At 45.6% G+C, this 25,957-nt stretch overlaps 1 long non-coding RNA gene across 1 annotated transcript in view; it reads right to left on the bottom strand.

Annotated features, from left to right (window-relative positions):
* Positions 1–11,539: 11,539 nt before the first annotated feature.
* LOC113974082 overlaps positions 11,540–25,957 on the bottom strand; it is a 36,395-nt gene continuing 21,977 nt past the window's right edge. Inside the window, exon 3 of the long non-coding RNA XR_003536441.1 lies at positions 11,540–11,725. This is a non-coding gene — a long non-coding RNA (uncharacterized LOC113974082). The remainder of the gene's footprint in view (positions 11,726–25,957) is intronic.

Below are 25,957 nucleotides of genomic sequence, written 5' to 3'. Positions count from 1 at the left end.
TGGGTTTGCAGTTATTAAGGGTGCAGTTATACAGAACAACAGCTCCAGATTTAATAAGCAAATAAGGAAGGCACGTTAAAGGGACTGGGCGGAGAGGAAAGAGCTAAACTCTAATTCTAAACCTGCCCAAACTGATGTGTGATTTTAGGCAAATCATTGCCTTTGCTACTCTCTTTGTCTGTGTAATAATTAGTGGCACTGACACATTGTCTGGAGCTCTGGTTCATTGTAAGGGAAAGACTCTCAGCAGAATGCAGAGCATTAGGTGATAAAAAATTATCCAGGACAATAAAAGCTAAAACTTCCAGCAAAGACTTACAGAAAGATCCCAGAATGTTGTGGAACTGGCCAATAAAATGTCAGAAGGAATTCATAGTGACACACAAAGAAATTTAAAGAAAATGATGCCAAACACGTAGATGTGGAACTGCCTCTAAACTGGGATACAGGGTCCTAAGATATCCTAAGATAAATTTATCCTGAGGTAAGTTAGGATGTAACATTCAAAAGATCTCATAGTCGCTGTAGGTATTTCCATGAATAAAAGTAGCACAATGCCTTTGAAAAATTAACTGTGAGGGCATAAAGAGAGAGAAAAAGAGTAAAACAGGAATCACAGTCAAGCCACTGCACACACACAGCTTCCCTGGGCCTTCTGGATGTTCCTGCATCCATCCAGGCACAGACAGGGTGGAACAGAACTGCAAAGGTGCAGAGAAGGATGACAAAATATGATTGAAGACATGGAATGCTCATAATAAAAAAGACTAAACAGGTCAGCATCATTCACTCCAGCAAAAAGGAAGTGGGAAAGTGGAATGTCTGAGCCAAGAATGAGCAGAACAGGCATGTGGTGATGCCACTGAAGTAGCCCAAGCCCAGCCCTGTTCTGCTTTTCCCATGTCTTCACACCCCAGGACACAGCTCCCAGTGACAAATCCCCTCTGGAACCCACGAGATGGAGTCATCACTTGCACACTGCCCAGAACTTCCCTGCCAGAAATGGCTTGTTGGTGACAGGCAGGGCCAGCACCTTCACCTCCTCCTCCCAGGTGCACCGAGGGCTCCTCTGGCTGTGCTGCAGGTAACAGTGCCGGGGGCCCAGCAGGTTTTTATTAAAGAGCTGCTCTCCTCATTCCCGACCCAGCATGTCCGAGGAGCTTGGCTGAAATTGTAGCATCGTTAACACCCCATCAATGCTGTGTGAAACATGCCTGTAGGCCAAGGCTGGGGAAGGATCCATCTGGAATCCATCCCTGGCATGGATCAAAGTCACATGAGAGCCTGTCCCTGGACATACAGGAGACTCTGCTGTGGGGAGAGGAGCCCTGCAGGAGTCCCAAGCACTGGAGACATCTGGTCAGGTCTGGCTGCCAGTAGCCCAACCTCTGTCCTTGAATTCTGCTCTGCAGAGGAGAACATCCCTTTGCAAAGGGCCCTTGCTCATCTTTGACCAGCAGGAGCCAGGTGACCCCTCATTGCTTAGCAAGGTGAAACAAGGGTGAAGCTTCCAGCAAGGAGCAAGTCCCAGCTGAAGGGGAAAACTCTGAACTCTTGCAATTAATGTGAGGAGGAAGCAGAAGAGCAGACATTGAGCTGCTGGCTGGACTGAGGAGCAAATCAGTGCAGAGATGGGATGGGGAAGGAAGACATTCCTGTACAAAAGCTCTGCTTTGTTCCTGTCATACTTTGTGTCAAGGCATCAGGGAAGGAACTGTAAAATTTAGGATAATTTTTTTCAGAGTCCCATGCCCCGCCTGACTGATGAAAATTGCAGGCCATAAATGTATCACATCTGTAATGCACATCTCAGGGCATTGAGGGCCTGCACCAGGCACACCAACCCAGCTGGGAACAGGACACTGTGCACAGTTCTCCTTACTGGCCTGGACCACATCCTGAACTTCTCCAGAGATGTGGGGTTTCCACTGAGCAGAGCAGTGCAGAGGAAAGGGTTTCATTTGGGGTGGTGCCTGATAAGTTCCCACACAGCAGGGTGGCTGAAGGCTGAATTATCTCCTTCAGAGCAGTGAAGGACTGATATGCTTGAACTCTGTAAGGCTGGAGTTACTCAAACACCTCCTCTGACTTCAAGACTTTGGAAATAAATCAGAAGGGGGCTGATTAATGCCAAGCTCACACCCCGCTCCCCCTAAAGGCTCCAGAATTCAGGCATGGCATCCTTTGATCCAAGAGAAGACCTTGCAGTTGTATCTGTTGTGCCTGTCTCTCAACTAATGGACTCCTTTTCCCAGAGATTTTAACTCTGGCAGGACTTGGCCCTCAGCACATATCAATTGATGTATAGTGCTTGTCTGGACGCATTTGGACCAGTTCTGATGCTCTGCCCCTTTCTTCTCTCCCCTGCTTTCCAAATAGCCATCCCTGACTGTTTACTTTGGCAACGCCTGCAAAAAAAAATGGTCTCAATGAAAAGGAAAAATCCATTAGGAAAAGCCAGCTGAGTGCTAAAAGGCCCCTAATCAGTAGAAAGTTTAAAGAGCACCGCTCTGAGAGAGGCTGTGGTGCCTTTCCAACACCTTCCCAGCAATGTGTGAGGCTATGACATGTCAGAGAGAAGCCCCAAACACAGGCACTGTGCCAGAGGAGCTGCTTTCCTTAGGGCTGAGGGGAGCGCGTGTGTCCGGGTGGGTGGTGAGGAGGGAGCTGCTCGTGCAGGAACAGCTCCATCACAGCAAACAACTGCACCCAAATGTGTAAGGTTTCACCCAGCTGGTCACAGCACACGGCCCTGGCTGCTCCCAGCCAAAGGAGAAGTTTATCTGCAGCTCAGGATTACAACCTGACCGAAGCCGGGGCTTGGATTTTCAGGGCCAGGGAAGGTCAGAGTAAGGGGATCTCACAGGGCCAGCTGGGGCAGAGGAGCAGTGCTGGGAGAGGATCTGCTGCTGTGGAGAAAGAAATGGCCTCAAAGTATTGTCTTCCTTGTTGTCTGAAACTCCAAATTCAGCCAGGAGCTGGAGAAGGCAGGGAATACAGCTCAAGCTAAAATGCAGCTGCCCAAGAAACACCTCTGAGCTACTGATCCCAGCTGAGAGATGATGGTTCCCTTCAGCTACGGGAGGCAGCCAATGCTCCAGGCTGGGTGGACTGCCCTGCTTTGGGTTGAAAATCCTCTGTACTTCAGACACCATCACCTAACATTTCACAAGGTCACCAAACTACAGAGTTCAAAGCATCACAGAGAAAATCAACAAACCACTCTTTTCAGTCCCCCTACGAAGAAGAAAGTTGCATGTTTTTCTTTCAGGGAGTGATCAAAATATTTGTAAAGAATCTGTTGCTCTATGAATTGTTTTTTTAAAGCTTGATAGAAACAGTCAGGGTTGGGTTTAGCTCCTTCTCCTTCATTCTTCTGGAGGTTTTAATCCAGTGTGTGAGGGAACTCAGGCACAATTTCCCTCTAGCAAGTCTATACCACTGAAGTGTGTGTACACTGCAGCACCACAGGTGAGCTGTTATCTGTCACCCAGGCCATGTAGAACCCTCCAGTCTATACAAAATTCTAAGACACGGCTAAAAAAATATCAGTAATTGAAATTATTTTGGGCTAAATATAAAGCCATTCAGGAGGCAGAAGTCCCATTATATAAATATGAGTCTTTCAAAGTCTGGGGACGAACAAGCTTCCTCCTTTGATCTATCTGGAAACTTCAAACTTCAATGAAGGAAAATTAGAAGTCCTGTATTATTTTGGGATATTCCATGAAGACTATCAGAGGGCTGGAGCCCCTCTGCTCTGGAGCCAGGCTGGGAGAGCTGGGGGGGTTCACCTGGAGAAGAGAAGGCTCCAAGGAAACCTGAGAGCCCCTTCCAGGGCCTAAAGGGGCTCCAGGAGAGCTGGAGAGGGACTTCGGACAAGGGACGGAGGGACAGGACACAGGGAATGGCTTCCCACTGCCAGAGGGCAGGGAGAGATGGGATACTGGGAAGGAATCCATGGCTGTGAGGGTGGGGAGGCCCTGGCCCAGGTTGCCCAGAGAAGCTGTGGCTGCCCCTGGATCCCTGGAAGTGTCCAAGGCCAGGTTGGACGGGGCTTGGAGCAACCTGGGCTAGTGGAAGGTGTCCCTGCCCATGGCAGGGAGTGGAATGAGATGATCTTTAAGGTCCCTTCCAACCCAAACCATTCTGGGATTCAAAGTGTCTTAATGTCAACTTTTAAGAATCTTGCATTTTACAGGAAAGCAAAAAGCTATTTTTGTACTTTTGGAAGACTTCCCATAACTCCACACCCAGCAGGTATCCTGGGCCTTCCCAAGGGATCCTGGACTGCTGGCACAGTGTGGACAGGCTGCCATAGCAAACCAGCCCCACCCGGGCAAGGCTCAGCCCCCCTCAGTTATTCAATTATCTCGTTAGAGAACTTGATTTATTCAGTGCTTTCACCTGTCTCTGCCCTCGGCCAGCCCTGAATTCCCACCTGTGTCTCCTGCTGACCAATCCCAGCAGCCTTCCAGGTCCCCACAGGTGATGGAGATGCACCCACCCACCCTACCTACAGAAGCCCTATATAAGACCTTCATGGGCCATTTGTGGGGGGTTTTTTGTTTGGTTGTTTTTTTTAAAGATGTTTGGAGGTTTTGAGGCTGTTTCAGGAGCTGTTACTAATCCCTGGGGTCACTTTCTACCTAGAGAAGCCTGCAAGGTAAGAGGACTTCCCTTGTGATGATAAAACTTTTCTTGTATGTATTGGTGTTTTTTCTGCTGTGCTCCCTGGTGGTTTGGTTTATTTTGTGTCTTTATTTGGAAGGACATGTGCAGATAAAGATGTTTCCTGGCAAGCTGCTGGGTTTTTTTGCCTGGTGTTGGCTGTTTTGAGGACATGTGCTTGCTCTGGTTGGGTTGCAGTTCTCTGGCTGCACAGGTTAGGTTTGCATTTGACTGTGAGTGTGGTCAGGTTTGTGTTGGGTTGTTTTATAACAGGCTGTAGTGACTGCTTATATCCTCCCTCCAGAAGGAGCTCAAAATATAATTTACATAGTCTATACCCCGATCTTACAATCAATAGCATCAAAATCATTTCTGTTGCTCAGGAAGTCTGAAAAGCTTCATCAGCAGTGGTGACCTAAACTTTGATTCACAGGCCTACACTTGGTGCTGTTCTCTGTCCTCTCTTCTCTTATCTTCACTGTAAGAAAATCAGATCTTAGGATAAGTATTTGCTCTTCATCCTTAAGAGATTGAAATTTCAGTAGCAGGTAGAAATTTTCAGTAATAGATTGAATTTTCTAGTAAAAACTTTGGTGCTGGGAAGGACTTGCTGAAGGACTGGTGATGCATTTAATGACAGCAGTGCTGCCTGCATGGCAAGGAGACAGGAGAGAGAGGCCGAACCTGAGGGCCATGGCAGGACATCGTCTGTCCTACTTGACACCTGTTCTGTGGTTCTGAGATGCTTTCGAGTGCCTCCCCTCTAATAACCACAAACCTGTGAAGCACTTGGCATTCTGAAATGCTTGAGAAATGCACTGAAAGCTACATAAAGGGATGTATAACAGGAGACATGATTAGATTTTATGCAGAATTGATGGAGGTGAGGTTTAGGCAGAAAAATGTGTGCTTTCATTTTCTATTTGTTTGGCTTTGTTGGGTTTTATCCCCTAATTTTGGGGAAAGCGTTGAGGTTTCAGTGCTGCTAAACTCATGACTTGCCTCTGACTAGGACCAAGGTGTTCCTTTCCCTCCCCAGCTGAGTGTAAACAATGACAGTGCTCCAACCACCGTCCCTGCAGCTCTCCCGGCCAAGTTCAGACGAGGATCTGTCACTTGGGCAGCGAGAGTCTGGGAGCCTGAACGATTTGCAGCTCCTGAACGTCTCTGGAAGAACGAGGGTCATAAAAGCCCTTCTGAATGGGCACTTTACTGACAGCGCTCACCTTTAATGGCCTTTTTGTGAAGTTACAGCTTGGCTTTTAGGCCCTTTTTGCAATTCATCACTTAATCCATACGTGCTCCCTGGGCCAAGAGCCGGACAATGGGGCCCACTGTGTCTGGTTTTGTTATGGAGCAGCCGGAGTGGCTTTTAACTAAAACAATGTATCTGCAAGAGAAAAATGTATTCACCTTGAATTCCCAGCGGATCCAACTTACTTAAGGCAGCTCTGCAGACACTGGTGTGTGCAATCAATGAAATCAAAACTGAAGCCATGGAAGTATGGCAGAAAGGAGTAGGAATGTATATGCCTTTGCATGTATAAAATATGAGGGGAGGAAATGTGCAGGGAGGAAGGAAACAACTTGCAGTGAGCTCTGGAAAAAGACCGTTTTTTCTGATATGAAGTTTTCCATGATTAAATATAAGGGTAAATTAGATTGGCAGGGCAGGACTGTTACACAGCCCTGGAAGCAGCTGGGGGCCCTTCTAAAGGCCCTTTTGAAAATTATGTGTCTTCTGGGACAGATCAGTCCTGTAATCCATTCGTCACTTCCTTTTAGGAACTGGAGGTGAAAAGATGGTAAAAGTGATCCCCCTCAGCAATGCTGCTGCACTGATTTATCTGGGAACATGTAAATCCGGGGTGGCAAAACAGGGGGAGCCCAGACCCTGCTGGGACTTGGAATACATCAACCTAATTTGTCTAACTCTCCAACTTCCAGGCACAGGTGGAAAAGGTGTCTGCACATCCTTACTTGGTGGGAAGGAGGAAGGATTCCTTCTCTAGGCACCAAGAAGTGTGGTACCTTCTGGCACTGCTGTCCATCTTTGACAGACAGCAGTAATCCATAATCACAGGATGGTTTGGGTTGGAAAAGACCTTAAAGCTCCTCTCATTCCAACCCCCAGCCATGGGCAGGACACCTTCCACTGGACCAGGTTGCTCAGAGCTCCATCCAGCCTGGTGAGCCTTGGCAGAAGCCTTCACCTACAGGAGGGAGCCCCTCACTGAGGTCTGCTTGTGATCCCACATGTGCTTCCTCTTTCCAGGGTGCTGACTACTGTGAATCCAGTGGGAGCAGGGACACCTGGTACAGGAAAGGACTGGGATTCAGTATGGTGGGGGAGGATTAGTATCCACATGATCACCTTTTGGCTCACCTGGCCACTTCACAGTGGGGGCCTCAACTGAGAGCACTTGGCACAGGGTAATCTTTATTTCCCCAAAACCCGAGCTGTCAAATTAAGATTATTTTTTTAAATGAGATGAGATTTTTGGCTTAGGTTCCAGTTAAGCTAGTGTGGAAAGCTACACATCTCTGGAGGTTTCTAGCAGCACTTCAAAAGACTAAAGTCAAGTCTCTAGAAAGCCGGCAGGGAACACTATACCTACCCATGGAATTTATCCCACTTTAATTTGGCTCTAGGCACCTAAAGTAAAGACACAAATTTGGCAGTCTAATAAGTGGGTGGCCAGTCCAATACTTTATAGAGTAGCAACCATTGACCTCAGTTAATTTTCTTTCAACAGTTGATCTCTTTCTACACTCATTCCACCCACGTCCTGATTTTTATCAGGCCTTCAGTCTTCCAAAGAATCTCTCTCAGAAAGTGAAGCAGAACACATTCCCCTCCTTGACTTAGATGTGTAAGTGAAACCAAATCAGGCAACAAGAAATGGGCAACAGTGGCATTTGCCCGTGGGGCCTGGAGCTGAAGGCCTTTGTGCAGCGGGGCTGCTGAAGCATTAGCTCCATTTGCTTTTTGTCTCTCAGCCCCCCACACCTGCCTGCCATTTAGCTGCCTCTGAAGGCTGGCCAAGGGACAGCAGATCAAATAATAAAAGCCACATTGAAGCAGTGTTTCAGCTGAAACAGTATGAGTGGAGGCGAGATGGGGCTTGGAAAAGGCTCCCTGTAAAAGAGCCCACACGTACATGTGAGAAGGTCATTAACTCGTGCCTTGTGCTATCTTTGCAGTCTCCGCTCCCTCTCTCTCAATTATTACATCAGAAGGAAATGAGAGAGCACTTTGCCAAATACTAATGGACTTGATGTTTTCATAATCTCAAGTGCACAACAATCAGAGCTGTTTATTTTCCAAAGAAGATGGGAACCAGGGGAGGAGGCTGAAGACTGTGCCATTCTGTTAAGGAGGGGGGGAAAAACCCTTATGGAGGAGAGCTGAGACTGAAAAACAAGCATCTAGGAACACTCTTCCTGTTACAGTTCTAACACTCATTTCTGGGATAAAAGTAGTGAGAGTGGCCAGATACTGTCCTGTGCTCACTGACAGCACAGGCCCAAGCTTGCAGAACACTTAAGAATCCCATTTCAGCTTGACTTCAGAAGCTTTAATCTGCTTTCTGTATGTCTGAATGTAATGATATTGCTCTATATTTGTTATGAAGAGTAGCCAGAACTACTCCTGGGTGAAATGTGGTGCTGAGGGGACAGAGGATGTGACTGAGCTGCCAGGAGGGGTCTCTGCAGTGGATGGAGGGGTCAGTGCTGTTTGTTGTTCTCAGCAGCTGGTTTCCCCACACCTTGAGCCTTCGTGAAATCCCAGGGCCTGTTTACAAAGGGACCTTAGTAGGGTCCTTGTGCACCCTTACATTTGTGTTGGGGTACAAATGCTGGAGTTCCCCCACAGAGCCAGCTGGGACTGTGAGGTTTCTGAGCTGCTGGAGTCACCAGGCCGTTCCCCATGTGGAAGGATTGACTTCCCTTTGGGGTGTGATTCAGGAGCTATGGAGGGTGGGGTTTTTTTGACTAAGTGCAGCCCAAGTCATCAATAGGAAGATAAAGACACTTCACGTTCTTTCCTTGCTGCTCAGAATTTGGAAGCTTCTGCCTCTGACAGGGGCCTTAAAATCCCAGTCCTCACTAGAGCAGAACAGACACCACTAATTGGGATGTACACGGGGCTGATGTGGAAGTGATTTATCCAGTCACACAAGTGAATTTTCAAAGGGTGCTGCAAGAGCATCTTATGTTCTCACACATAACCTTTCAAAGGTCATAACCAGAAAAAAGGCTTTGCATAATTTGGGAGAGTGTTTGGGCTGAACTGGGACTTAAGGATGTTCCCAGTGTGTGAATGTACTTATTTATCCCTATTATCCACTGCTGGTGTTTGTCTGTGCAGGCAAATATTCCGGGCCTTTGACAATTCTACACTGAATTAAGAAGTAAGGGGGCTCTTAATTACCACTATTTAAGCAATTTTCACCCACTTGCCAGTTAGATTCCAGCTCTCTTGTATAGCAAAGAGCTTACAGTCTTGTCTCCTGTGATCTTATACTGGTGTTGCATGTCCTGATAGTAAAACAAAGGGCTGCCTCTCTGAGGAACGAATAACACAAACGCCGAGTAGGAACAAAGTTGCTGTCCCCGCTGTCAAAAATCCGCAGGCTATTTCGAAATGGTGGATGGAGCACTGGAGGAGAGGCAGTGGAGGAGCGGAGCTGGTGCCGTTCTGTGCCGGTGGCTCCCGGGAGGTGTCGCCGCAGCCCAAGGCTGGCGGGACAGGGGCAGCGCGGCCGCACCGGGACAGGGATGCTCGGGGGGACACCGCAATTCCAGGGGTTGGGAGCAGACCGCTGCAGGGCTCCTTTGTGGCACTCTGACAGGTTGAGGGGGCCCGTGCAGGTCTCACTGGCACGGTCGGTTGTGAGGGCTCTGCCTGGGCAGGGATCTACCGACCCTGCTGCCTTCTGCGTGGCAACCTTTGCATTAAAGCCTAATAAATGCTCAAAACCAGAGGGATTTTGGACTCTGTCTGACAAAAAAAATGAGTTTTTGCATACGGATGAGACCTGATAAAGAGCTGTTTTACTCATTAAAGCAGATGCAATTAAATAAGGCTTTCACTGGGGAGGTGCTTGTTGTAGAATATTGGGACTGTGTCATGAGTGGAAGGCAGTGTCGGACATCTCTTGGACCATGTCATTAATTCCATGATTTTAAGGCATCATAAGTGTCATTAGACTTTAATAAGACAGTTATGTGTCACTTGTGTTTGTGGCCATTGATGGTTTGTACTTCCAAACAGTACTTGCCCAGTACAACAGGGGGTCAGGACTGGCTGGTCTTGTGGTGTTTCCTAAGTACAAACTGGGCACTGTGGACAATGCAGGGTGGTGACTCAGAGCCACACACAGCAGATGGAAAGGTTTTCTGTACGTCTCTGATGCAGGAATATTTTAGCATCAAGCTTTAAATGTGTTTTGCATCCCAAACTGTATCTATGTGCTGCTGGTATATGGGAAGAGACTAATGTAGCTGGGATAGGAAGTGGTGATTATCCCCTACACGAAATTAAACTGTATATAGGAATACTGAATGTGGGTGGGCTGCCTGTGTCACTCAGGGGGAAAAAACAAAACAAAACAACATCCTACACTGCAGAGACAATACTTAGAGAGAGGGGGGGAAAAATTATCCCCAAAACAATGGAAGAAACCCACCAGAATCCTAAACCACCGGGCAATCACTCCAATCCTTTAGAGCTGATAGTTGGAAATGTACCTGAGCCACATCATGACTAGAAAGTCCGTCCTCCAAGAGGCAGCATGTTGGGATGCTCTGTGAGCCATGTGGATTCTCCCTGTGTTCCACTTCTGTGCTACTCATGAGAATCTCATGGCAATCTCTAATTCAATGAAACCTACCTTTTCCCATGTCTTGCTGGAGTGTTCCTTCAATCACAATTAAGAGTTTCTTTAACAATTCCCACCCAAAATTGTATTAATGCCTCAAGGTTAGAGATTCTTCCCCCTCCATCTCTCACAGTGTATTTCTGCCCTTCACACCCACTGGTGACCCCACCAAAGCACCTTGTTTACTGTTTTCAGATTCCTTCTCCTAAGTATTTCTGGATGCAGCATTCAGCAGTTCTCCTTCCAGGAGTTTCACTTGCATTTTTAGTGCTCTGAGATTTCTATTAACTTTGCCCCCCCTTGTTTCCTCCCGGAAGAATTTCAGTACATAGCTCAGGCAGGTACTTGTCTCACTCTAAGCAGTGGCCAAGGGCTATTTAATGGTTTGGGTTTATACAGATCACAGTGCCTGCCTGCCTAAGTACCTGTGGTACATGGTAAAAGCACAAATTCTTCTGTTAGAAACAGGTTTGTGTTTAAAATGAACCAATGTACACTTGGAACTTTCCTCAGTGAGGGCTGGATGAAAGCTGTCCAGCCCAGGTGAGCCAGCTCCCAGCTGCCAAACCTTTCCTTCTTCCTTGGACAGACTGTGGTGCAGTGTTAGTTTTTGGTTAAAACCCTTTTTTCAGAAGCAGCAGTGAGGGACAGATAACGTTGTGGTTTCAAGCTCTTTTGCCTTCAGCTACTTTTTAGATCATAGTGAGTTTTTTACATGTTAAAATTTTCCTCCTGAAGCTTCTCATGGAGTACTTGGATTTCTGAATTATCACTGTGTGATTACTGCCCCTCACCTAGGACAATTAAAAAACCCTTAAAACCTTGTTTGCACTTTTTTTTTCTATTACATCCTCTCAATGGTGTGTGTGTAAAGATGCCCTAGAAATGGAACAAGTCCATAAGTTTCAATGTTGGTGACAAAAAGAGGTTAAAATTGCAAGCAACCAGTGTAATTTCTCTTGGCATTAAATGATTCTCTCACCTCTCAGAAGGTCAAGTGTCTGTATTGATAAACACCTTTGTTGCCCCAGTGTTGGGCAGGGCTCTCCTGTCCAGCACATCTGTGTCTCAGGGTTAGGATCTGCTTGCTGGGGCTCACCAGGCTGTGCTTCCACTCGTGATCCTCCTACACCATGGGACTAAACACAGGCCTGTGGCTGTGGAGAACCCTGGGGTAAGAAGAAAAGGGTTGATCCAGCCGTGAGACATTGGAGTTGTTCTCATAAGCTATTCCTGAATAGAAAATGGAAGTTACGGTACCTTAGAACGGGAATGGCCTGTTGGCAAATCTTACTCCCATTAGAGGAAAATATTTTAAATAGTCATCCCTTCCATGAAAACTTTGGAGTTTGATGGGTTTTAATTCAATTATTTTCAATGAAACTATAATTGTGGGTGAACAAAACACAAAGAAAGATTGTGGCTCCCCTTAAAAAGTGTAAGTACAAGAGTGGAGATCTGGTGGAGAGGCATTGACAGCTGAATATTTGAAAGAAAAACATGCAATGGAAGAAACACAGGCAAATGTTCTGCTGCTTTTTGCCAGCTTTGGAACAGCGTTGTCCAGCTGCAGCATCACCCATCAGAAAAAAAAAAATATCTGAAGGTCACACTTTCAGCCTCCCGGAGCACTCGAATGTAGGGCAAGTGTTACGGGGACAGATCCAGGTCTGCTCCTCTGCGCGGCATTCTTCCTTTTGTGCATCACCATGGTAAACAGTGAGGGTTGCCAGGAGCCCGGGCGCATTGTTTGTCTCGCTCCCTCCTCCGCTCTCCCCCTCCCTCCCCAAATGCTTTCTCGGTGATTAGTTACTGAGTCGAAGGGGCTCCAGTTACCGCGCAGCCTGCCATCCCTCCCCGCTTCGCTCCAACTAATATCCCACCTGCGATGATAAGGTTTAAACTTGTTTAATCTCCCGGCTTAGCCGTGGTGTTTTAATATTTTTAAAATGGTTGTTTCAGAAAGAGAGGGATTTAAACAGGTTTTGAATAAATAATAAAAGCCCTTCTCACAGGTTGCAATGCAGGCCGGGAGGCATGAACCATTTTCATCAGGTCAGGTTTCACGTTGGGTTATCCCAAGGTGGCCTGACTTTGTGGCTACGGATTTACAATGAAACAGTCAGATGCAAAGCAGTTTATGGAGGAGAAACTGCTTTAATAATGCATTTCCTGCTCAGCAAACAGCAGATACAATGACATTCACGGGGAATGGGAAAGGGAACGAAGTCTCGCAGGAAAGGAACCAGTTTTTCCCTGGAGTTTAATAACTTTTTTTGCTCCTACAATGTATTTGGGGAGATAAAAGTTGACCTGAGAGACATCAGAATGTACAGCTTTGGAGGGAGAAAAAACCACAGGTTTGAACATCTCAGGCCTGATGACCTGAAGCCCCATCTGCATTGTTTCAAGTTTAAGGGAAAGGGAAGAGGTTCTCATTTCATGGTCAAATTTCACTGGCATAAACATAAGACTCTTCCTCTGGCATAATCTGGATAAAGTGCTTTGTGCTGGTGTGTAGAGCATGTTGATTTGTCTCCCAGTCCTTGCTCCCTGGACTGTGTTCAGCCCCAAGAGGAGCCCTGACAAGCTCCTGATTTCTCTGAGCCAAACCAAAGCCATCACACCAGGTTTGCAGAAAAGTCTTGTCCCCTCAGTCCGAGCCACTGGGATGCACATCAGGCTTACAGAAGCACATGTAAGACTGGGATTGTAAAGCCTGGAAAACTAGGCAAGACTTCTATAGCTTTGTTCAAGGCAGTTCTCAGTTCTCCAGCATCCTTAGGCACAATTTGTGTCAAAATTGGGGTAAAGCAAAGCATAGTGACTGAAGCAGAGGGGGCCTGCCCTTTTTCAGGGGTAAAAGCCTACCAGAAAGCAGGGCTCTGATCTCTGGCTCAGTTCCAGAAGAGCCCAGGCAGCACCAACTGGATGACCTTAGTGCCACAGAGTTATTTTCCTGAGGTTGCAGAAAAGAGAACCTGGGCACACAGTTGTGGTACAAATAGTTTCTATTCTTTCTACTTTGGCAAAAAGCCTTGTCCAACACAGTGATTTGAAGTGATCTCAGAAGGGAACTTGGCTGCATCAGCTTCAAGTGAAGGGAGAACCATTGTGTCTCCAAGATGTATCTTGCCATGCTCTGAGCTTCTGCTTGCACAGATGAATTTGGAAGTGCAGCTCATATAAACTAATTAGGTGTGACTAGCTAAGTTAGCCATGTCACCCCAGATGGCCCCCTCACTGACCTGGCTGAGAAGAGGTGGACACCCAAGTCACTCTGGGGTGGCGATGAGGACAGGGAAGAGGAAAACATTTTCATTGGTGTGTGAAACCCTCTCTGACACAGCTAAAATTACCTGTGAGCTCCTGCAGGAAGCTTTTATGGACAAAACAGCAAATAAGAGCAATTTACTTCATAGCATATAATCATATTTCCAGTATTCTTGCCTATTTGACATAACCACAGGGCAAAAACATGTAAAATCTAGATGAGATCGGGTAAGTACATAATAATAACAAACCACTGCCTCCATTGCACCTTCTATTTGAGGGAGAAGAGGCTGTTCCAGCATGATTTCAAAAGCACCACTCTAGTTTTGCATCACCTTGAAATAGTGAAGTATTATCCCTATCTTTTTAGCAATGCCACACAAGTCAAGTAGGGACTTGCTCCGTGTGCTGCTCACTCTGTGAGAAGCCCTGTGGGCAGAACCTAAATACCCTCAACTGCAGTTGTCTACCTCGACATAAAAGCATCCTTCCTCACCAAAACCAAACAACCCCACACCTAAATTCTTCATGGGAAGGATGAGGTATGGCAGGCTGAGGGGGATGTACGAAACAGGAAAGATTTTTTAAAAGGAGGAGAGGGATAACGGTGAAACCAGGACTCATTTTTCTGCTGAAAGGAGTGGAGAAAAGAGCTGAATAAATAAAGATAGGCAGATTACTTTGAGGATCCTTAAAGGGATGAAGGCTTAAAATATCAATATTAAAGTGAACCTTGAATGGCAGGGCAAGCAAACATCCTTCCATAAGTTCAGAATATTACATAACAGAGCCATTCCCCACCCCTGGTCATCTTGTGTGTGGAAGAACCACTTCCTTCAAGGGCCCTGTGGTAACTAAAGAACTCTGTTTTTCAGTTCCTTGAGTGTCATACAGAGAGTTCAAACTTACAAGCTTAAGAATGAGCTGAAGTCTAATTTTAGTGAAAGAAAAAGGTCTGGTCAAATGTTATTTAGTGTTTACCTGATTCAGTGATGTTCCAGCTAGAGGCAGGAAAGCTCTGTAGTTTGCCACTGGATACCTGTATGAATACAAATCAGCTCTGCTGATTGCCAGAAAAGCAAAGATCTGGATCATATTTATTACATGTGAGGCACTACATTCTAAGGCAACATTTCATCCAACAGACATGGGCTGCTGTGGTGCTTCAGCTTTTCAACTACCAACTGTTGCCCCACGAAGTTGTAGGTTCAGTTTTTCAGCGTGTTCTGATTGTAGTTGTTTGGTTTCAGGTCATACAAATAAGGAGAAATTCAGGGTTTTTTTGGTGTTGTAGGTTATGTATTTGGTTTGTGCCCTGCTGTGGCTGCTCTGAACTAGGCAATAGGAGCATCACTGGAGGGCAATCCCAGGGGAATCCCACTCCTGATGCCTGGGATGCTCACCTGTAGGAGGGGACACACATGGCAATGCAACCTGCTGGAGAAGGACTTTTTTCTTGCCAAACCCCTAATATGGGGTATTCTTGGAGGGCAGGTGGGAGGTTATCTGTGTGCAACCCCTCCCCCAGTAAAACCACTGTTTAGACACCACCACCCTTGAGTAAGCGAGAGGTAGGCAGAGAAATGGATGGAGGATTGATTTGTCCAGTAAATCACATGTCACCAAGAGGATGAGGAACACAATTCCCTCTGATCCTCCTCCTTCTGGAGCTGTTGAGCACAGTGCCTTTCATGTCAGGATGTGGGGGTGATGCTCTGTGTCCTGTGCAGGAAAAATAAGCAATAAGTACCACTGAGTAACTTGTGTGTTGCAGCAGGAGGAGTTGAAATTAGTTTGGGTGGGGTTTTCTTTCTGGCTGAGAGTGGAAAATGGGGTGGATGCAGACCTAGCTACATAATACAGGAGCCATTTCAACTTGTGGAAACTGGAATCTGCACAAGTGGGTCTAGAGGGCCACCAGTCTGGTTTGCAAACAGTTCAGCAGGAGCCAGCAACTGAACCTAACCAAAACAAAAAGAAGCAAACCAATGGGAAGAGCCATTTGTGAAGCAGGAATTGTTCCTTGTTTAAGTGGAAGGTCACTGGAGTGTCTAGAATTGGAAAGGTGACAAGTGCCATTCAGTGAAGGATTAGGGCAGATTTTTTTTGGCAGTTCTGATTTAGGAGTACCTGCTCATGGCCACGGCTTTCAGCTATGCTGGCTAACTGTTTGTGGGGCAGCAGAACAGGCTGGATCACTGACATAGCTGCCTGGAGAGGTTACTTTGGACCAAAAATAAAATTATCTGCTTCAGCTCATGATCCAGCCACTGTACACCCAAATTCTAGAAGATCAGATAAGTAGCTGGGAGTAAAGGGATGGAGGAATCTATGGAAAGATCTCCTTCAGAGGAGTTTGCTGCTGATGGAAGGATGCTGTGGACATGCTCTTTTAATTTTTAGGGTCTGATCTCCAAATCACATACTCATATGAGTAAATCCTACTCACAAAGACCTTGTTGACTTCCAGCAATCCCCCAAGAATGCAATTTGTAGCCAAACCAGCTGAGACTTCAGCTTCTGCATTAGAAGAACACTTTTGTTCAGACTTCATATTTCAAAACACATTAGAAACAAAACTATATTTTCCCAGATAAATCTAGCCCACTGCACTCTGTGTCAGAGGCTCTGCATTGTTTGTGGAGAAAGCAGCTTTTCCCTGCCAGCCCCCAAGTGTCCTCAGGTGCAGGACATGCATATAATTTGCTCTTGTACCTCAATCAGTGAGCAAGCAGAAAAATAGAGGAAATTAATTTCTCTCGTTCCTTTTCCCTCTGTCCTATTTTTTACAAGAGCCTTTTAAAAATGTTGCTTACTAATATGATTACACACAGCAGGGGTTTGTAACAACCTCATCTTAACCACCTCTGCCCTTGCTGTGGAACGATTGGTTGCCTTGGCAATCTTCTCTCTGTGGTGCTCAGGAGCTACAATTACAGTGCTTTTCTCAGTAGAGATCCTCTTAGTTCCTTTTCTTAGAAGTTCATGACCAGGAGACACAGAAAGATGTATATAATGGATTTTATTGCTCCAGCCTTCTGTCTCCTTCAGCCCTGAAGGAAGCAAAGCTGCATGATCTAAACCTGTCTGCAGCAAGGAGGAAAACCTCCTGTGTGCTGGGATGAGGTTGTGTCACTGAATGTCACAGCCAGGCACGTGAAGCCACCGGAGGTGGTGACTCAAGTCCCACATAAACCCCGAGGACTAGAGCAGGAGCCTCCTGGGCCACTCCAGAGTGAGAAGGGACTGTTGTTCTGTATTGCATTACAAAGACTTCCCTCAAATGTGCTTTCTTTGCAAGGAAAGCGATGGCAACTTTAACTGCTGGCTCTGCAAACTCAAGCTAAACGCAGATGAGCAGGACTTCATGCTGGAATGGGAGGGCCAGCTGCCTCAGCCTCCATCAGTTTAGATTTACAGGCCAAACCTGGTGCTAAACGACACCAGTCACATATTGTCTGTGTACCCAGTGACAAACAAAAGTAAAACAGGTGTCAGCTCTGTGACATTTGCAAAAGACACTGAGATCCAGTGACAAAGATGCACTATTTTTCTGGACTGTTGTTCTGCTGGATCAGCAGAGGGGCTTAAATAAAAACATCCTGTCCCTGAATTTGAATATGACTGGTAGTAGAGGGGGAGCAAAGCTGCCAAGCCAAGAGTCACAGAGTGAACCATTATTTTCGGGAGATGTCTGAGGACAGCAGCGAGGTTAGTCCTGCCTCTGCTCTCTGTGAGCAGTGGATGGATGCACAAAGGGGTCATACATCACTTAATCTGCGTGCTGGGACTCTGTGCTGTGCGAGCTCCTGAGGAAGGACTCCTGCTTTTCCTCCTGCCGAGGTTGGTAGGCTCCGGTTCGTGCACAGTGAGGGGAGTTGTTCTCACCACGCACAAACCGTGGCACTTCACCCCAGCGATGCCTAATTGCAGCTGGCATTTTGGACACTCTCAGTGCCTGTGCCAGTGGGCACTTGGCTGATGAGCGACATCCCTTGTGACACGAGCAACGTGAAAACTGCAGAGGAGACTGAAATGCTGAACTGCTGGTTCGACAATTAGGAACCTAAAGAGAATTAAGCAGTCCTAAAGCCTAAACAGTTCAGTTCTAACTGACAAAACACAATAAAACAGGAAGACAGGTTTGCAGTTTTGTACTCATGGGTCTCCTTCTCTTTTTTTCTTTCCCTCCCCCTCTGCTGTCAGTGTGACCAGAGATGCTGTTTGCTCTAAGGTGGCAGCCACCAGCAGTGGCTGAGATGCCATTGTTAATTAAAGTCCTGGTTCTCAAGTGCTGCTCAGATCCAGGAAAGGGTGAGAAATGCCACATCTGAAGGCCATGGAAGCAGTCCTATCTCCCAACCAAAATCACTAATGCTGAACACTTCCAGGCAGATCACACTAACGCTTGGCATGCACAGAACAAATGCAAATCTGACTTGAAGGAACAAAAACTCCACTGATAATAAAAGCTCTTAATTCAATTTAGAAGCTACATGAAATGTATAAGAACCAGCTCTTATATTGGATACTTGTTCAGTACCTTGTAAAGGTCCCTGCTCTCGAGTGGCTGTGCAGTGGTAGGGAAGGAAAGTGGTAATTCCTACAGGACTAAAATGTAATGATTCTTCTCAAATTAAGTTTGGGAGAAATCAAGTGCTACCCTCTGACCTGACAGTCCCCATGCCTGGCAGTGAGTCTGCCAACACAAGTGCTGGAATTGTTGTTCCTCATGCAGGTGTAGATGTATCTAACGAGCCAAGGTGGAACAGGATCCATACCTGGGAGCCAACTCTTTCCTGTGGTAAAGTGACTTTGCACCAGAGGAGGAAAGAACTGCTGGCCTTCACTGTGGTATTCAAAGGTTGAACATAAAGTCCAATTCTTGTTATGGTTTTTTTTAATATCTGTATTTATTAGTGGTGGCTTCAGTGTAACAGCAGATTTCGGTGGGAAAATATAATCCAAAAAATGGCCTCCTTGTAATGCTCTGAGCAGTTCCGTGCAGGAATTAATCACAGAGCAGGAAGTCAAAGTAACTTGCTCTCAAGGTTACTTTTATAAACAGTAAGCACATGTAGAAGGTAATCAGGTTGCACGTAGACATGTGCTCAGGCTGGCCTAACAGTTTCCTTGCTGTTAAGCACTTTCTTATTCCTAGACTAACCATCTCTTAGACTAACCGTCTGTTCTTCCAGTGTTCATGCCTTGGAAAGATAGAAACTGGTGTCTGGGGGGGTCAATCAATATGATGAAAGCAGAACAATCATTCTTTCTGGTCAGCATTGTGCTTTCAGTCCTCCAAACCTGCCATTCAGTGACACTGTTTCTCCACCAGGGAAGGTTAATCCTGCCTCATGGTCCTGCTTTCAAGATTTAGCTATTTCCCAAATCAAGAACTGTGCTTTTCTGAGTGATCTATAGTGTAAATTAAACTCTTCACAATGAGCATATGTAACTTACCCAAATGTAACACAGAAAAAAAATCACTGGTAGTCCTGTCTTTTGGTCTTTTGAGTATCACCAGCTCTTCCATAAAAGCTTAAATCTGGAGTTGGAATGTGAGTTTATTGCACTGGGCTCCCTGTGCTGGCAGTACCGTTTCTCTTGCATTGTTTACCTGCACATTTCAAGGACAAAACAGCAAATGTGATACCTGGGTGATACCTTGACTTTGTACCAGCACAGAGTCAGAGGCAAAGTCCACATTTGCTTTTATTTTCAAGAACCAAGGAATCCAAGAGAATAGTTGGAGCAGTTTTCTGCTTCAGCAGGGCCCCCAGTTTGGTTTGGGTCAAACAAGGGGTAGCATTTACCCACCACTTAATTGCAGCCCCTTCGGGGCAGAAATTGGCAGCCGTTTAATTTAATTTAAAGCTCGGGGCAGAAGGCAAAGAATGATGAATCCATTGAAAATTCAGTGAGACATTAATGGAGAGAATATAAGGACAGCTGGAATGTGGAGGGATGCCAGGTTTAGCACCTCTGTACTCACAAAGGTGCTGCAGGATGTTTAGTAACGTGTGGATCTACGTCACTACCTGCATTTGCTTGGGAGCACTTGCTGTTGATTGCTCTGGAATTCTGTTTAAAATGTATGGAATTTGACAAGATTGTATCTCGAGGTGGCATGCAAGCTTCAACTGCACTTAACTAAATCTCCAAGAATCTATGCATCTTTACCTTTCTGTCCTCTTCTTTTTCTTGTGTTTGTTGCCCAGTCAAAGGAAACAGCTTTTTATGTGAATGATGATTAATAAGCAGCTCTGCTGAAGGGCGATGGTGTTAAGAGCAGGCTCCTTTAATAGACACTTTAAAATGTGTTCTGACATGTGAAAATGATAGGCTGTCAAATCACCTTTCAGGTGTACACTGACATAATAACATGCATTTGAGAAAAATGATAAGGTAAAATACACATTTTTTACAGCATGAAGATAAATAGTGAAATAGCCACTTGCCTGCCTCTATGGAAAATAAGAAAAAAACCCCCCATTTAGAGTGGAATTGTGAGTAGTCTGGACATCTCCATTGCCTTGTGCTTGAAATATCATCAGTTGAGTGTGTCTGTTGTTATATTTGTACTTGAATTAAAGATATAAAGCATTTTCAGTGTCTGTTTATCCCAGGACAGATTTTTTTAAAGGTTATGGCCACATTTTCAATATGTGAACTTCTAGGCAGAAATAGAATGAGATATTTTAGGAAAATGCCTCAATTAATGGGAAACTGTTAATAAAAATAAAGCAGTAGCATATCTGGCTTGCTTGAGAGCAATGACAAAACATCACCCTTGCTGTTTGGGAAGAATCTTGACAAATAGTAATTCAGGCTGTGGACTAGTGAATAGAGAGCTGTCTCTTTCTATTTTTTGGAAGTATACTGCAGTTCAGAATCCCCTTCCCTGATTGCTGCCTTGACCTCTAAGGAACCAAGTGCCCAAGCATTTGAAGTTTAACTTATATACATGCAGTGAGTAACAAGCACTCTCCCACTCCTTTTAATGTTGCCATTTTCAAGCATCTGATAAATATCAAATCCTTTCCTTTTATATCTGGGGTGGGGGGGAAACCAACCCCAAACCAAACAAGCAATGCCCAGAATGCCAGTTTGAACCAGGCAGGGAACTTTCCTCATCTGAGCAGGTTGCCCTGGGGAGACAGGGTAGATACCCTACGTGGAGTTGTTCCAAGCTCTTCAAACCAAGCATCAAAGCAGCAACCCTCTGGCTTAGAGGTGAGAAAATGCTGCCCTGAGGCACAGCTCCTGTGTCAGGCTGATAGCAAGCAATGGGCTCATAAAACAATATTTGAAGGAAGGGTAAAAAAGAGCACGAGGGAAAGGGAAGAGATTCTTATGAGCTGTAAAGGGAAGGCTTTTCAATCACAATCTCTGACAAAGAACAGCACTATTTGGACAGTAAATCACTGTGGCTGATTTGAGAAACTTGTGCTGATAAAAGTCTGACAGGCCAGGGAAGAGGTTCAGGGTGGCTTGCAGGGAAAATCTTTCATTCCAAGCACACAGAGCAGACCAGCAGAGGCAGGAGGAGCAGGTACAGGCAGGCAGTCCCGAACAGGAGGGTGAAATGGGATTTCAGTTCTTTCTACAAAGAGCAGAGGAAAGCCCCTCTCTGATGCTTTTGGCTGGGGAGAAAGAGAGCTGCCTTAAGATCAGGATTCTTCCACCTATGTGTTCTTCCCATCAGTTCCTGGGTCTGGTGACAGAACCCTAAATGACAGGGCAGCCAGGCACTGTGGCAGGTCTGTGGAACAAACCTGGGCAAGCACTGCTTGTTGGGTGGCAGGTACTGATGGCCAAGGAAGGGATTGGAAGTCACACAGTCTGTTAAAAAGCCTTGGAGAAAGGAAACAAAGCACGTGGGAGCTGGTCAGACTTGAGTAAAGTAAGTGGGCTCAGTGACATTCAGTGCATCCAGAGATCCCTCTCCATGCTCTGGGCAGGGGATGAGTGACCTGTCACATTGTGCATTTCTGGAAAACTTGGACTTTTTTGAACCTGCTTACTTTGTAATGGGATAAATATCACATTCTTTCCCTTCCTTTTTCCTTCCTGCTGTTGCCCTTGTGCACTTCAGTTTTGTCCCCATAGCAAGAGGGAGTTAAATATGGTGTAATTTGCATCTCCTAGAGGCAAGAGGAGGGAAATGGAGGAAAAGCAGGCAACGGAAGAGTTGAAGCACTTTTGTCTTGATTCTTTCAACACAGTAGGTATGATATCTGAAAGACCTGCATTAGAGGTGATTAGAAAGGCAAAAAACAAGGAAAGGTTTAAGAAATGTTCAGATTTTTTTTGTTCCTTTGCTAATGGAAGAATAGATATGAAAGACTACACTTTGATATCAACCTTGCTACTGACCTTCACACTATCTTATTTAAACTATACTTACTTTCCAGAGGCTGCTCCATAGCATTAGGGTAGAATCCTTCCAACACTTTGATATAACTCCTACTTTTCAGTGTTCCTCTTGTGTTCCATCCCTCCTAAGTTTCAGGGAGCTTGATACCAGGACCATGTGATGAGAGAGAGTCCCCCATGCAGGAATTAACCCCTGAGCCATTGCTGCCAGTCCTGCAGCAGAACAGCAGAGAGGCTCCAAATGCATCAAAGATTCTATTTGTGACATTTTAAGCACTTAAGAGCTCATTGAGGTTATTCTGTGATATCTAAAAGTACAAAACAGCAATTGTCTCCCTTCTGTACTTGAGGTTTGCCTTTTACTGGTCAGAGCAGGTTCTCTCTGCAATCAACTCTTGCCCAGAAGACCTTGCTGTGTCCTGTCTTTTTGCATTTTACTGCTAACTTGGCATTCACATGTACATTGCAATTTACTTGTGAACTTCCTTGGTACAGTTGAGGGGATGGGGAGGGAGGAAGCATACATAGGTGTAGAAGCACTAGACTGTGCTATGAATGAGCAAAAATCTATTTTAAAGGTATTAAACTGTTTTAAAAAAGGCAACAAAACCGCAACAAACAGCCAGAGTTTGCTGCCTTCCCTGTCTAGGATGGAAAGCTGGAAAGGGGAATTCCGGCTCCTGCCATTACAAATAAATCGCCAACAGCAAGGAGGCACTAACTAGTCAGACACGGTACTTTCCCCAGGAGAAGAGTATCCTGTTATATCACCCAGAAACATTCTAACCTGAGGCAACTGATCTTAACAGCTCAGTGTCTTAAATTTAGGGAGAGAGAAAAGAACATGCTCCTCACTGAGCACTTGCCCCGAGAGGCCTCTCGGTCACTTTGGCTGAACAAAGTCTCTGTCCTCCTGAGCAACACAGCCCCAAACTGCCCTGTTTAAATTGGGTACACCTTGTAAATCTTCTCACTGCAGAGACACTGTCTTGGACCCACTATCAAATCACACAAGTGGAGTCAAATTAGATCAGATCACAGCTAAAGCCATCCCAGCATCCTGTCTGTTACCGTGGCCATTAGTGGATGTAAATGGAAAGCTTCTAAGAAACAAGGATCAAGTAATCTTGTACCAACCCAGTCCTCCACAGGAATTGGGGGTGTTACAAATAGATGACTGATGTTCTCATAACAGGCTTCCACTGGAATGAAACCCACCTTTCCCTTTGCTTTGAAACTGCAGCCCTACAGTCAACAAGTTTGCAGAAAAATGCATCTGTAGTGGGTTAAGATGGGAGAAGTTCTCAGCAGAATTCCCCACATGTTGACAGAAATTAATGTGGAGATGACAGAAGACTTCAGCCGAAGGGAGGGGTTAAAACAAAGTTGAGGGCTTGACAAAGTCTTCATCCTTGGAACTAATAACTTGGCTTAAAAGCACCCATTTGCTTCTTGACTAAACCCTGTATCTTGCTGCTTCCTTGAGGCAGTGACACAAGGCTGTTGGATATTTGAGGATAGAGAGATGCTTTCAAGCTCAGGTTTAGCTCTGTTTTAATTTTTAAAATATTAAGCCCAGGTACAAGAAATACTAAGTGTAGTACACTGTTCAGGCCACTCAGATGTTAGATGTGGGCTCAGTTTACTGCAGACAGAAAGGGGTAAGTAACTGGCTCTTCTAAATTCTCTGCTGGACACTTTCAGTATGAGGCTGACAAGTAAAGGAGCACTGGCAAGTACTTTTGTGAATATAACTTTTGATTTTTTTGATTTTCTTAAAAATGCCCACTCTCTTCTTCCTCCAAGAAATGGCTAGGTCTGTTTTGCTCTAAGTTGGGGTGTTTCTTTTTTAAAATATTACATAGAACTTTTTGCTTCATTTTAGTAGCAAAATTAATAATTTAGAATTTAGTCAGTGTAATATGAACCTGATGTTTTTGTCTTGATTTGGCTGTCAGACACCACCCCCCCCAGTTAAATTAATTATTGAGCCTTAATTGTGGGAGATCTTGTACTTTCTTAGAAGCTGAAGGGCAAGGATGTCTCTGTTGGTGACTGTTTCCAGCCAAGAGTGGTGAGGGGATAATGTGTTTGTGTTTCTCTGTTCCAATTCAATGGGCTGATCCAGGTGGTCACAGTCCTGCAGGGCTTTCCCAACCCAGAACACATTTTTGGGAGTAGGTAGCAAAATGTCCAGCTAAGATCCTTCTCTTTTCAAAGATCAGATCCAGTGAAGCTGGAAGAGAACCTGTAGAGAAATCCCTTAGTCACACAATGCTCTTCTGTACAGGGTGTCATACAGAAAAGTGAACTGCTGTGGTGACCCTTTTAAAAACAAACCAAAATTCAGGTGGATCAAGTCATGCTGTGGGGAAATAATGGCTTCATAGTCAGGTATTCAGATGAAAAGACATAATTGTATGTGTAATTACTTCACTATCGGTTTCTAGAACCTAGCTCCCAATTAATCACCCAGTGTGGGAGGCCCCCGTTTGGGAAATGGGGTAGCCGGATCTTTCCAAAGTTCTGAAATTCCCTGGTCCCCGTGGGCACTCAGGGATGTCTCTGTTTGCTGTATCCATGTGAATCCGTGTCCTTGGAAGGGAGCACGTGCCCTTACTGTCCTGTGGGCTCTGGGAGGTGAGAGCAAGTCCAGCTCTCCAAGGTCAGGACGCAGCCCCCCCGCGGCAGCGCTGCCCCGTCTCACCCGGCACGGCTCCTCCCCGCTCTGACAGCCTGGCAGTTCATCACCCAGATGAAAGCTCTGATCTGCCCTGTTTGTCAGCAGAGCTGTCACAGGTGAAACTGTGCAGATTTCCAAAGGCAGGTGAATTCCAGAGTCAAATGTGGCCGGAGGGCAGAAGCACAGAGCAGGCAGGGACTGTGCAGTTATTTAAGGCTTCGGGATGTCTCGGGCACAGTGCTGGGTGCTTCTGGCTGGCTCTTGCCCATGACTGGACTGGAAGAGGCCTAAGGGACAGTTCTTGGAATTCTTCAGATTGTCAGGGACCTGCTGCTCAGCTAATGGGCTACACAGGGATTTCTCAGCTCTAGAGAGAAAGATTTAAGCCCTGTATTGGGCCACCTTTTAGACTTTCAGATTTCCAATATTGATATTGAGAAGGGCTTCTGAGACTCAAACCTCTACTTTCCTATACACAAAGCTTTATTCACTTAAAGTCTTATATTTTGGAGTAGTTAGGAATACTATGAGCACAGGAAGTAGAATCCTGTATGTCCTGTAGAGAGCCCTGATACAGGGCTCTGAATGTGATGGTAATTCAATGTTGTGGTTCAGACTTTCCTAATCTGCCACAATGCAGAGTGAGGCTTAATTGTTGGTGTTGGTTTGTGAACAACAATAATGAACACCGGCCAGTCATGTTCTGGTTTTATAGCAGACACTTGGAAACAGTCACAACCCAACAATCGTTTGAAGGACTCCTCAGAAAACAAGCAGCAGACACCTTGGGCAAAGCCTAACCATGACTGGCAGTGGAGGAAAGAGAAAGGTTATGGGTTTATCAAGCAGGAAAACCAGTCACACTAAAAGCAAGAAATGTAGTAGGCAGAACTGATCAATCTATACACCTCTTATGTGTTCCTTAGCTAATCCCACTGGCGTTCCAATAATAATTTGATAGTGCTCTAATTTCTCTGGAACTGGTCATGCGTTTAACAAATACACAGCAAATACTAGAAAGCTTCATTAAATACCATTATTATTCATTAAATAAAACTCCTCCCCT

Source organism: Neopelma chrysocephalum, unplaced genomic scaffold (genome assembly GCF_003984885.1).
Source record: "Neopelma chrysocephalum unplaced genomic scaffold, ASM398488v2 Primary Assembly neopelma1_116, whole genome shotgun sequence".
Lineage (NCBI taxonomy): Eukaryota > Metazoa > Chordata > Aves > Passeriformes > Pipridae > Neopelma > Neopelma chrysocephalum.
Note: the sequence above shows the minus strand (reverse complement) of the source record. Positions and strands in the feature narration are given on the sequence as shown.